Below are 12979 nucleotides of genomic sequence, written 5' to 3'. Positions count from 1 at the left end.
TAAAATGTTACTACTGTAATACCTTTCTCTCAGTAAAATAGCATGGACAATACATTTGTTTCAAGGCAGCACTAGAGGGCAGTATAGCTCTTACCCAGCTATGAGGCATTTATTATAGCTGTGATACAAAGACACCATGACATTTTAAAGACTGTTACATTTGATTAATGGATTATCTGAACAGAGAATTAAACCGAAAACAAGTGTAAAGACGGAAAAATGTATCTTAACGCACATTATCCAGAAGGTAACCATTTAAAATAGTTTGAACCTCAGTTGAGAACCTCAATATGGTGATTCCTAATCCCTACATATCTGTCACAGTTGTGTCATTTGGTTGTGTCAATGACTACTTCCTCAATACATAAGCAACATAAAGTATTGACAACAAAGTATTGACAACATTAAGTACAGGAGATAACACAGAGTTATTGGTCATTCAGTACCTCTGCCATGACCCTGTGCTGTGGGACATAAAGCAAGGCCTGGGGGTGCATCCTACTGTGTCTAGGGGGGAGACAATGTCTGGGGTTGGCCAACCCAGTCCCACTCAGACTGGGACTCCATGCATCAGACAGTGATGCATGTAGGCTTGGCGTTGACGGACCTCCTCGGGCAGGAAGCTGGGGCCCCCCCAGTGTCCCCACGGAGCATGGGGGGGCTGGCCCTGTTGGTAAAACTCCAGTCCCAGGCTGGCTAAAATCTATGGGACCCTGGCCAGGGAGGGGGACATTACTATTCATGAGTGGAGCTGGGATCTGCTGATCAAACATATGCTGTCCTGGGAACCTTGGCTCTCTGAATGCCAGACAAGATAAAAAGAGGGGAAGTGAACATGAGGCGCTGTACTGCAACACTTCCGCTGATCTGATGTGACAGCTCTACTTCTGTTGCACCTTAGGTGCAGGACAACACTCAGCAGGAGATCAATGTAAGTATGTCTCCACAAAGGGAGACAACACTAAAATACAGTGATGCCCTCAAATGCTCACCCACAGATTCATCACTAGAGTGTTTAAGTGACTGATAAAAAAAAGATCATTTCTGATTGACCACCAGTTTGGTTCAACGACAGCAAAGGCAAAGCAGATCATCTGACATGCTAATAAATACCAAACAGAACGGCCCTTATCTTAATGTACTTCCAGCAGACAGGTGAGGGAGGTGATCTGCGATGGTGATTGAATAATACACCTCCACTGACTGAACAAATCTAGCCTTCAGTGTCCAGCCTTGTCCCCATTAACAGAGACTCAGTTAATCATCCACTCTATGCAGACAGACAGACAAGAGGAGCACCTCGCCATTATGGTCTTAATTATCCCTTCTAAAAAGGTCAGCTCCAACCCACAGTAGGATTTAAATTAAAAGAACCACAACAATGTGACAGCATTGTGAAAATGTGATAACCAAGCATGCCCTCCTGATGGCTAATCCCCCCCATTTACAAAAATATAAAACTGGTCAATGGGACTCTTTGGGGTGAGGTGTGGGATGGGCAGAGTGGAAACACAAGCAATTTGTATGGAGAGGACAGTTTCTGTTAGTGCTCTCAGATCTTTCACATCTTGAAATTGGCTTGCATTACAATTAATTGGAGAGAAATTAACTGCAATTGAGCTTGATGCTGTCTGCATAATTAATTTCACAATCTGATTAGACAGCAATAAATGCCTGTCTTGCCTTCCTTTCACTACTGTGGAATCAACATACAGTCAATGTATTACCAGCTTCACCACATTCATAGGGGGAATAAAACACTCAAAATGAGGAAGCATCCCCTTTTCCCTGATATGTGTAAATATACGTGCCTGGACTTGGCTTGGCATACATAGCCTGGCTGTGACACAGACTGGAATCAAATTTTCTCCATCCCCATTGGCATTAATAAGCTTGCCCCACAATGTGTCAATCAGGGCCACCTGATACCAGGGAAATGCAGCCTAGCCTACTGCACGCTGGAGGGGACTAGACATTAGATCCCCACAGCCCATTTAGACTCTTTATAAGGTTGTAATTAATTTAATTTACTGAGCCAGGGAAAGCTCAATAATATATTATTTTTTTTTGTCAAACTTTGATCACACCACTTTTTGGACATACATGGAAAAGCTTATAGGCAGAGAACCAAAAGAGAGTGATACAAAACAATTACTTTTTTAGAGCCTCTTTTTAGTTTCAGTCATTGGGGTACGACTTGATATGCTAAACCCATGAGTGTGCATCCTTCATCCTTCACAGCAAAACTAAGCCCCCGCCCCTTGCCCTCTAAATTAAATAAATAATTACATCCCTGATGCTCATATCAAACATTTCCAGTTGTGCAAGGATGCCTATCAATGTTTACCGATTCTCCAACAGTGTTTAGCCATGGCGGAGCGTTAAATAGTACCCCCTCATCCGTCACCCCCCACCCCATGTGTGTGCTGCCCATGTTGGTTTGGAGAAAGAGCGAGCAGCTGCTACTCTCTGGGTGTCTCTGGGGACCCACAGCAGGCCTGGGTTTGCTTTGTGAGCAAATCAAGGGCACACCAATGAGAGGAAGAGATCTTTATAGATACAATGAACAGAACATTCTCTCTCTCTGGAAAGTATACGGGCTGTAGTAGCTATAGGCCTAGATACGCATCTTCCATTTCACCTGAGAGATAGAGGTAAGCCAAGGACGTGCAGTCCTCTGAGGCAGAGGGTACTGTAACATGGGATGAAAATGTTGATTGTATAAATGGTCTTTATACATTATAGGTTTGTAAATGTAACACTGTTTTGGAACAGAGCTGTGCAAACTAGATGTTGGGGAGAAAGCACTTAATTATATTTATTCAATATCTCAACATTACAATCCAATATCTTTTCAATATTGTCCCTTTGCGTTCATTTTTAGGCGTTTCATATTCTTTGTTCACTTTTACACCCTATCCCACACAACCTCTTCCCAAAACACGTTTCACATAAATAGTTGATGCCTGTGTGCTGTGTTGGCTGGTGAAATAACAGCACACATGTTATTCCTCACCGTTACGATCACACTCAGATCATACACATTAAACCAAGGAACACATAGGACATCAGATATGTAAAAAACCCCAGGGCAGATAGGAGGAGAACACAGCCCCATGCTTAAATTGAGCCAGTCGAGGGGTGAAGGAGCGGGGGTATATTTTGGTCTGACGCGCGGAACAAGTCCCTCGGCTGTGTGTGTATATTAAAGCTGTGATTGGATATTAGCCCTGAACTGAACCCAGGAGCAGGACAATACTGATCATAAGGACTCATCAGTGGACCATCAGCGTAGACACAAACTGTAGACGGAGGGACAGATATTACACATACAACACAGCTGTTTAGAATGGGCAACTAGTGAAATACATCGCAAAGCTTCATTTTGGAATGGAGCAGCATATTCATTCTTTGTGAAACTGTATGCTGTATTTTACTTGTTTTTGGACGACATTATAATGAACATGTCACTGTCTGTGGAAGCTATACCTTGTACAGCAGTGGTGTAAAGATCAATGACTGAAGGCCTACAGTTGAATATCCTGTGACATCCCTTTAGTGAACATCACCTGGAGCACTGAAGAAAGCCAACAACCCTGACATGCTCCATATATTGTTGATGTACCTGGATACTTCACATACAAGTAGCCATCAGACTCTGAGAACTGCCACAGTAAACGAGTGTACAGTATTATTCAACAGTGAATACAGATGTTGACTGTTCATCCATGCTGCTCTGCTATTGCAAGACTACCTCTTTTACACACCACCTGAAAACTCAGAGTATGACTAAAGGGACTATGGAATGGGAATGAAATGTATCATAATGGTATACATGTTTAAGCCGGTTATGGTAGACAACTGTATTAATTAAACCCCATGAAAGTTTTCAAACGAGCATATTCCAAGCTCTAACAGATATTTCATTAAAATCCTAAAAACAAGAAAGAATATGCTAAATCACAGGCAAAGCACACATTTCCTTTCATGTCATGTGCTCACACAATGGACGATTGCCAAGTCATCTAACATAATCCATGTATCAACATGGATAAGAGAAGGAAATTACTTGGTTTAATTGTCTTTTTCTAAAGCAAACTCACACTACACCCACAAGGACATGTCAATAGAAGGGTAGAAGCTACCTGAAAAAAAAGAATACTTCTGAGAGGATGGCAAACATTGCCACTATATAAACATGGTTGAAATAAAAATTGAAGGGCATCCCATAGGGCAATTACATTCATCCGCAGGCTGAGCGGATGGTCGGGTCCGGAACATAGTTATAAATCATTTGTACACTGCAAAATGATCACAAGAAGCCCAAATTGAGAAAGTATTTGACAAAAACAGAGTAATTTCAAACCTTGATTATATTGGGATACAATCACATAATATGGCATAATCACATACTATGCCCCTGTATTTATGTGTGGGAATACTTGGAAACAGATTTCCTAATTTAAAACCACTTTAGATGATTTCCTAGTCTTTTATGTCCAACATCGAAAATAAAATAAAAAAGTAAAACAATTTGGGGCTCAAAAAACTCGGGGGGCCAAATAGAATCGCCAGCGGGCAGCCTACTGGGGAACCCTGCCATATGGGTTCCTGCAGCTTCACACACCAATAGTCATTCTTAAAATACTGTAACAAAAAGATGGAAAAAGAGAAGTGCTTATAACATTTCAGAAATCAGCATCTGAGGAGAAAATATTCCCTAGAAGTACTGGTAATACGGTTCAAATCAATAACACAATTTATGAAAATAACCTGGTTCAAATGGGAATAGGTCCGGAATCGTAGATGGAAGCTTGAATACATAGCAAAAACATAGCATATTATTTAAACTGGCAGGCAATCTCCTTTAATACTGCGAATCAACAAGTATTTCTCTGATACTAAATGTCAAGATTAATTCCACCACCCTACGTAATAAGATGATTTCAGATGACATCTTCAAATCAGTAGGCTTGAAATGCTTCCAACCGATAAAAAAACCTGTCACATAAAGTGAATTTGGCTCCTCTTAAGATGGGTTGTATCATGAGTTAACACTATGTCTCAGCTGCCTACATCCAGAGAGGTGCCCCTGTTTTTCAGACAAAAAATGACACATCTGGGTTTCATTTAAACAGATATGTGAATGATAAAACAGTCAGCCCACTTTTCTGAAATACTTATTAACAGAAGTGTAAAAATTGATGGCATTCCTAAAAGTAAAGATGACAGAGTACATCAACTACAGCAATGTGCCTGTCACATTTGTAAAGCGACCAATCTCCCTACTACCCCCCTCCCTCGATGAACCACCAACCCCTCTCACCCACCCCAAAATCCCCCTCTCCCTGCCCTTTTGTTCCCCACTCCAGACACAAACAACGTGGCTCCCTGCTACAGATGATGGCGACCTAGCTTAGCATAGAGCCTGCTGCACGCCCACACTGTAGATCTCACTGCAGAAGCGATCTGTACATGTTTATCAGGACTCTAGAGTCTGTCACTAAAAGAGGTCCATCTTTGAGTAACAAAATATTTTTTAAAGATTGACTGGAGACCATGAGTTGGCAGTTTCATAAAAAAGAAACGATTCACTCAAACTAGGGGTAACATCATAGACACTGTGTATGATTCAATTCTACAGAATGTCAAGATACAGTCTATGGTCAGGACAGTTAGCTAAATATAAAGTGATAATATAAGTCATACCTTATTATCTGGTTGCATGCAAGGATTCAAAAAGCATTACAACACTTTGCAGCAGTATCCCGCGTATTAAAAAGTGACATCTTATCTTGGTGTTATGGGAAGCGACACATCTTTATCCATGGTGTAGATAAAGAGAGAGAGTTTGAGAGAGGGATTTCTACAGTGTCCTTGCACCACATCGTATGCGAGTAACAGAACATCGACCACATTGGAGAGGTATCACTCCGACACCAGCGGGGTAATCTAGTGTCTCATGAGAATGTAAAAACAAAGTCAGAGGAGCAACAATTATCCTCATTACATCCATCTAAAGAGGTCGATACTCTTTTATCCAGTGAAGATCTTTATCAGATCTAGTCTTAGTGTAGACAGAGGCCATTGTATTACCTGTCACTTGTAATTGGCAGTGAATCTCTGCAGCACAATGCATCTCTCTCCAAAGGGCCACAGCTCCCAAGGTCAGTGCGGAAAGCAGCAAGAAGGACGACAGAGGAACGTCGGCTCCTGCCAAACAAGCTGTCAGGACAAACTTTGTCAGTCAGGGCACAGATAGACAAATAAACTGCTAGATAGTAATAATAGATGTGATCGTCCCCCTCCCCAAACCCAGCACTTCCTCCCTCCATCCTTCCCTCCCCTGGGATTAGAATAGATCTGAAATCTTACCTTCTATAAAAATCCAATGTAATGTTATCTTTCGTGATACAAAAGACAAGAATACTTACTTGAAATTCATTACCTTGAGTCATTGATTTTGATGTCATCTATGTGGATTTCACCCAATGATGTGTATAAACCCTGGATTGCTGATGCTATGTATTGGCCAATGCGAGGCTTTGAAGCCACTGGAGGCCATATTGGTACTCCACAGAAAGAGCAGTCCTCCAAAGGAATTAATGGAATTCTACAGTATTTCAGCAAAATGTATTTAAGTATTTATTTCTTATAGACTTTTTTTTTTTAAACTTAAAGGAATATGTTTGTATATGTTTTTTTAATGTTTTCTTTTCATTTTCAGTTCACTTAACATAATGTAAAAGCATGTAGTAAGGTGTCTGAAATAAAATATACCTGTCAAAAACAAATGTAGACATTAATAAATATCTTTCTATAGCTTCCAAAATATATATATTTTACAATGGAGGAGTTCGGTGGTGGGCCGAGGCCAAAAAAAAGTGAAGTCGATCGATCTGTGGAGAGAGGAGCTGTTTTTTTGTATATGACATTAAATAATTTCTACAAGACTTGTAAAATATGCTGGCACCTCTAGTTTATGCACATTTATCTAAAAACATATCTTATAATTATCTGTCTGGTCAGGCAAAATCCCGGTACTGCTAAATGCCACCACTATCCGATGATCCAATCAGAACTCTAGTACACTACATCATAGAAAAAGCAAGCAATAGCATATCGCCTAACCAGGATTTTTTTTTTTTTATTACATTTGCATGTGTTACTGTTGTATTGTACAAGAGCCAGATTTTTTTTTTTACAGTTGCACTTTATAAAAAATATGTTCGGTAATGTCTTCATCCTGCAGTGTAAATTGCTAATCATATTTTATTATGAACAAAGAACGAATAAAGATATTCAATAGCTATTATATTCCTTACTTTGACTAGTTTCTAAGTTTAAAACCATTGCAGATTAAGAGCTAGATGACTAAATTAGCATTATACAACTGTGGCAGCATTACTACAAGAACTGACAGTCCTCATCTCTCTCTGCCTCAAATCTGGTCCCAAATGAGCTTTTCAATTTCATTGCCTGGACAACAGGCATGACAACAGACCCCTCTACTGACAATGTACGTGTGAATGTTAGAGGAGGAGAGTCAGAAGATTGTATACAACTTGCCAGGATGTTATGAACCTCATAATGAAAGGGAGATGGCTCATACCCAAGCATTCCTCATTAGCCATGGCTGTTTGACACATGACAGGATCCGCTTAGCTGATAGGTTTATTGAATGGTCTCGGGCACTGTTCCTCCCGGGCACTGTTCCTCAAGATCTTTTTGCAAGGCTCATTGTGGTAGGCACAGTGAGAAAGATCAACAGTGAAATGCTCATCTAATAGTCTGGGGCCCTTGCCTGCAGCAATTGCCAACAAGCATGGCTCCCTCGTGAAAACTGATAAAGCAAAGTTCATGTACTTTCTAGAGGGATCAGTAAACCCACCAGCCACAGTTGAAAGCATCCCTGATGGCTCAACCTGGGTGTGGGATGCAATGACACTTGTTCAAGTTATGAAACAGCAAGATACATTTGGGATGTTTGCCAACAGGGCACTAAAGTTCCTGATAACTACAGACATAGCCAGCTAATCTAAAGTGGTGCATTTTGTCCCAGACACATACAAAACAATGGGCATCAAGAACGCTGAAGGAGGTCGTTGAGCAACAAAAGGGTGTCAGGTGACTAAAATATATTCGGACGACCAGAAAACCCCCCCAAACAATGGTCCAAATTCTTGTTGTGTGGCGATAACAAAGAATGTCTGCAACAGTTGGTCTTTGTGACATGATCCAAGACCAGGAAAGATCTGATTGAGGACATTACCCTAATAGATGGACATGGATCTGAGTGCCATGCGCTCAGAATGAACAGCAGCGGCACATATCTTGAGGTTTTACCACTGCCAGCACTGTTCACAATACAAGAGGCCATCACTTGGCTATTACTGGATTGTGCGCATGCATCACAGTACAGCACACATGTAGTGTTCAAGAGTTCTGACAATGATGTGTTTGTACTGGCAGTCACTTTCTGCAAGGTTGGAGAAAACCTGTACTCCACACAGGGAAAGGGGAAACTCTGGCTGTGGCTGTGCCAGGTGGAGATTATAACAGAACATGGCCAAGATGTTCAAATGTTCATAGATGATCAGCAGGGTCAAATAATAACAATCACAGTGGTTGTCGAGTGTGCAACAGGTCAGCACCTCAGGAGTAAATGTCAGTTGGCTTTTCATAGCCGATCATTCAGAGTATCTCTACCGCTCCTGCTGTCTCTAGAGAGTTGAAAACAGCAGGTCTGGACAGGTAGCACGTCCGGTGAACAGCTCAGGGTTTCATAGCCGCAGGCAGAACAGTTGAAACTGGAGCAGCAGCATGGCCAGGTGGACTGGGGGAAACAAGGAGTCATCAGACCAGGTAGTCCTGAGGCATGGTCCTAGGGCTCAAAAAAAAGAGAGAGAGAGAGAAGAGAGAGAGAGAGGAGAGAGAGAGAGAGAGGAGAGGAGAGAGAGAGGAGAGAGAGAGAGAGGAGAGAGAGAATACTTAAATTCACACAGGACACCAGATAAGACAGGAGAAATACTCCAGATATAACAGACTGACCCTAGTCCCCCGAAACATAAACTACTGCAGCATAAATACTGGAGGCTGAGACAGGAGGGGTCGGGAGACACTGTGGCCCCATCGGACGTTACCCCCGGACAAGGCCAAACAGGCAGGATATAACCCCACCCACTTTGCCAAAGCACAGCCCCACACAACTAGAGAGATATCTTCAACCACCAACTTACCATCCTGAGACAAGGCTGAGTATAGCCCACAAAGATCTCCACCACGGCACAACCCAAGGGGGGCGCCAACCCGGACAGGAAGATCACGTCAGTGACTCAACCCACTCAAGTGACGCACCCCTCCTAGGAAAAGCATGGAAGAGCACCAGTAAGCCAATGACTCAGCCCCTGTAATAGGGTTAGAGGCAGAGAATCCCAGTGGAGAGAGGGGACCCGGCCAGGCAGAGACAGCAAGGGCGGTTTGTTGCTCCAGTGCCTTTCCGTTCACCTTCACACTCCTGGGCCAGACTACACTCAATCATAGGACCTACTGAAGAGATTAGTCTTCAATAAAGACTTAAATGTTGAGACCGAGTCTGCGTCTCTCACATGGGTAGCTAGACCATTCCATAAAAATGGAACTCTATAGGAGAAAGCCCTGCCTCCAGCTGTTTGCTTAGAAATTCTAGGGACAGTAAGGAGGCCTGCGTCTTGTGACCGTAGCATACGTGTAGGTATGTACGGCAGGACCAAATCGGAAAGATAGGTAGGAGCAAGCCCATGTAATGCTTTGTAGGTTAGCAGTAAAACCTTGAAATCAGCCCTTGCCTTAACAGGAAGCCAGTGTCGAGAGGCTAGCACTGGAGTAATATGATCAATTTTTTTGGTTCTTGTCAAGATTCTAGCAGCCGTGTTTAGCACTAACTGAAGTTTATTTAGTGCTTTATCCAGGTAGCCGGAAAGTAGAGCGTTGCTGTAGTCTAACCTAGGAGTGACAAAAGCATGGATTCATTTTTCTGCATCATTTTTGGACAGAAAGTTTCAGATTTTTGCAATGTTACATAGATGGGAAAAAAGCTGTCCTTGAAACAGTCTTGATATGTTCGTCAAAAGAGAGATCTGGGTCCAGAGTAACGCAGAGGTCCTTCACAGATTTATTTGAGACGACTGAACAACCATCAAGATTAATTGTCAGATTCAACATAAGATCTCTTTGTTTCTTGGGACCTAGAACAAGTTTAAAAGTAGAACATTTGCAGCCATCCACTCACTTCCTTATGTCTGAAACAGGGAGGGCAATTTTGGGGCTTCACCATGTTTCATCGAAATGTACAGCGGTGTGTCATCCGAATAGCAGTGAAAGTTAACATTATGTTTCCGAACGTGTGAGTAGTTTGTAGTTTGTGTTTCAGTGTGAGTAGTTTGTAGTTTGTGTTTCAGTGTGAGTAGTTTGTAGTTTGTGTTTCAGTGTGAGTAGTTTGTAGTTTGTGTTTCAGTGTGAGTAGTTTGTAGTTTGTGTTTCAGTGTGAGTAGTTTGTAGTTTGTGTTTCAGTGTGAGTAGTTTGTAGTTTGTGTTTCAGCGTGAGTAGTTTGGTCTCCATCCTCCTCTGCCTCATCGTCCTCGCATCTCAATATTCTTCAGTATTTTCCAGAATCTTCCCATCTTTAGTTCACATAGACATCTAGTAATATGTGTCCCCCAAAGGTTCCTATTCGGGTCCTACGAAGACCAAAGGTGGGCTATAGGCCTACTGTTAGGCCATGGCTAGAAGAGGGGGGACATCAGTGACACCTGTTCATTATGCTGTAATTCAACTCCAGTGATGTACACTAACTTCCCCCCACAATACTATCAATCCATGTGAAAACTGAGCACTGGCATGCTCCTTCTGTTGGTCAACGCAGTCACGTAATCCCTGTTTGCTGATTTGTCAGGAGTAGATAACACATCGTATTGTGTGTTTACTCTGACCTTGTTCTCATCCAGAAGCTCTCTGGGACATCAAAAAGCAACCTTTAAACTAAATGCTTACCTTTACCACTGACGGCTGCAGATGGGGGAAAAGTTCATCCAACCTCTTAGTTTGGGCCTCCTGCCCATTGTGCTAAAGGTCATCATTCAGCTCTTCATATGACATACCAGCACAGTTCTGGGGAGCAAGACCTACTATCAGTATATCACTATCAGTCATTACTGAAGACCAAGTAGATAATAATTTACCATCAGAATTATATCACTATCAGCCATTTTTACACACTATATGCTGAAATGCAATTCAAGATCCATTCTATGGGGGCTCTGTAGAAAGCTTCACATTGATGGATAAAAATATATCAAAAGTGTCTATTTCAACTAACACTTGAGTAATAATACTATTCTCTTTCAGAATAAAGAACCAACTCAATCATATCTATCACAATGTTTCATTTCTATTGAGACTTCTCAATGTACACATACTCCCCATTCATAAGAGAAGGTGATTTGTGGATAATATGCTGTTACTGGTGAGAAAACCAGAAAACCAGGTTGAATTCCCCTGTGAAGGTACCACCTGTCACTAGCTGGAGGCACAATGTGAAACCAACAGTCACTCTAGCACACCTCTAGTTTTCTGATAGTGCTTGACTACTTTGAATTACTAACCACCAAAATTAAGAGACAAAACATTTTTATGTATAGAAAAGGAGCACTATGATATCATCACTTTGTCCATTAATGCAAAAGAATGATGTCTAAATCAACACAAGCAATGAAATCTCCTTTATCATAGGACCACAATTAAGCTAAGCTAACATAACTAATTGTTCATTTCTAATAGAATGGACTAGGGTGAAAGGGAAATTCTAAAAGCCTGCAAGGAAGAATGATACCAGCACCCCCATGGTTATTATACAATAAAGTAGGGTTACGGTATTGACCATTACCTGTAGGATGAATGATAAAGGGATAATACAAAGTTAATAAACTGTTAATTATTTGTTTATAAGGAGATGTAAACAAACTATTATTGCACATTGTTGAAATTGTGTTATTGTTATTGACTGAGGAGCTACTCACTGACGAACAACACACCCCACAGCCCCCACAAGGTGGGGGGCGGGGGAGGGGGCATGGGCTGCCTGGAGCCACCCCCCATCCCCAGATAGCATATGAACAGGTAATAAGCACGGCAACAATATTTAGAATTACAGAATTTTGCACATTTGTCTCTCTGCACTATGGCAATGTGAATAATTGCAGGAAATTCGCTTTTAACATGGCAAATTCTCTCAGCCTCATTGCAAAATGTGTAGAATAGCATGAGATTATATATATAATTGTACATTTTTCTATTTGCCCCATTGCAAAATGTGTAGAATTGTAGGAAGTTAGCTGTTTCCCGCCCCAAAGTTGTCAGGCAGGTCATCCATGACACTGCTACAAGTTAGGTTTGTTTACCTGCACCTGCCCGTAATTGTTAATAACCCATCTGCAACCGCCCTAACAGGCTATGTGATGAAGTGAAAATCTAAGGCCTGTACCCGAACCTAACCCGCAAATAAAGATAATGCACTATAGGCTACAGTCAAATACAGCAGAACAATTTTTTGACAAGGGGTGTCAACATTGTTTAACACTTCACCAAGTACATCTTAAACATTACTTTTCTTGCCCAACCTTCTCTTTATTTTCAAATCTCCTTTCGCTGATTTTCTTTTATTGAATTAAACTCAGAAACTGTCCTTTTTGCCTCCTTGGATTGACGTTGACTATTTCTGCCCGGTCAGTTATAACAGCGGAGACTGCGGGTTATGACTAGCTAATGACTCCCTCACGAACAAGCATCAATTTAAAGTTAGCTCAAAAACATGTGATTGTTTGTCGATCTTGAACAAACCTCAGAGCAACTAGACGCCGGTGTTCTCAGCATGTTCGTTCAAGAGGCAGCGTTCCGTCATTGGCTATAATGTGCTGAGTTTACGCAATACCATTGGCTCAC

General features: G+C 41.6%; 1 long non-coding RNA gene across 2 annotated transcripts; it reads right to left on the bottom strand.

Annotated features, from left to right (window-relative positions):
* Positions 1–6684: 6684 nt before the first annotated feature.
* LOC123741623 (uncharacterized) lies at positions 6685–12912 on the bottom strand. 2 transcript variants are annotated; one of them, XR_006769100.2, is made up of 3 exons: positions 12658–12912; positions 11033–11149; positions 6685–8890 (listed from the first exon to the last, which is right to left on the bottom strand). It is a non-coding gene; the product is annotated as an uncharacterized LOC123741623 (long non-coding RNA). The 2 variants fall into 2 exon arrangements; XR_006769099.2 differs by having other exon boundaries at positions 6685–8884.
* Between the last annotated feature and the right edge of the window lie 67 nt (positions 12913–12979).

The sequence above is a fragment of the Salmo salar genome, chromosome 03 (genome assembly GCF_965601325.2).
Source record: "Salmo salar chromosome 03, fSalSal1, whole genome shotgun sequence".
Classification (NCBI taxonomy): Eukaryota; Metazoa; Chordata; class Actinopteri; order Salmoniformes; family Salmonidae; genus Salmo; species Salmo salar.
This window is presented reverse-complemented; position numbering and strand designations above follow the sequence as displayed.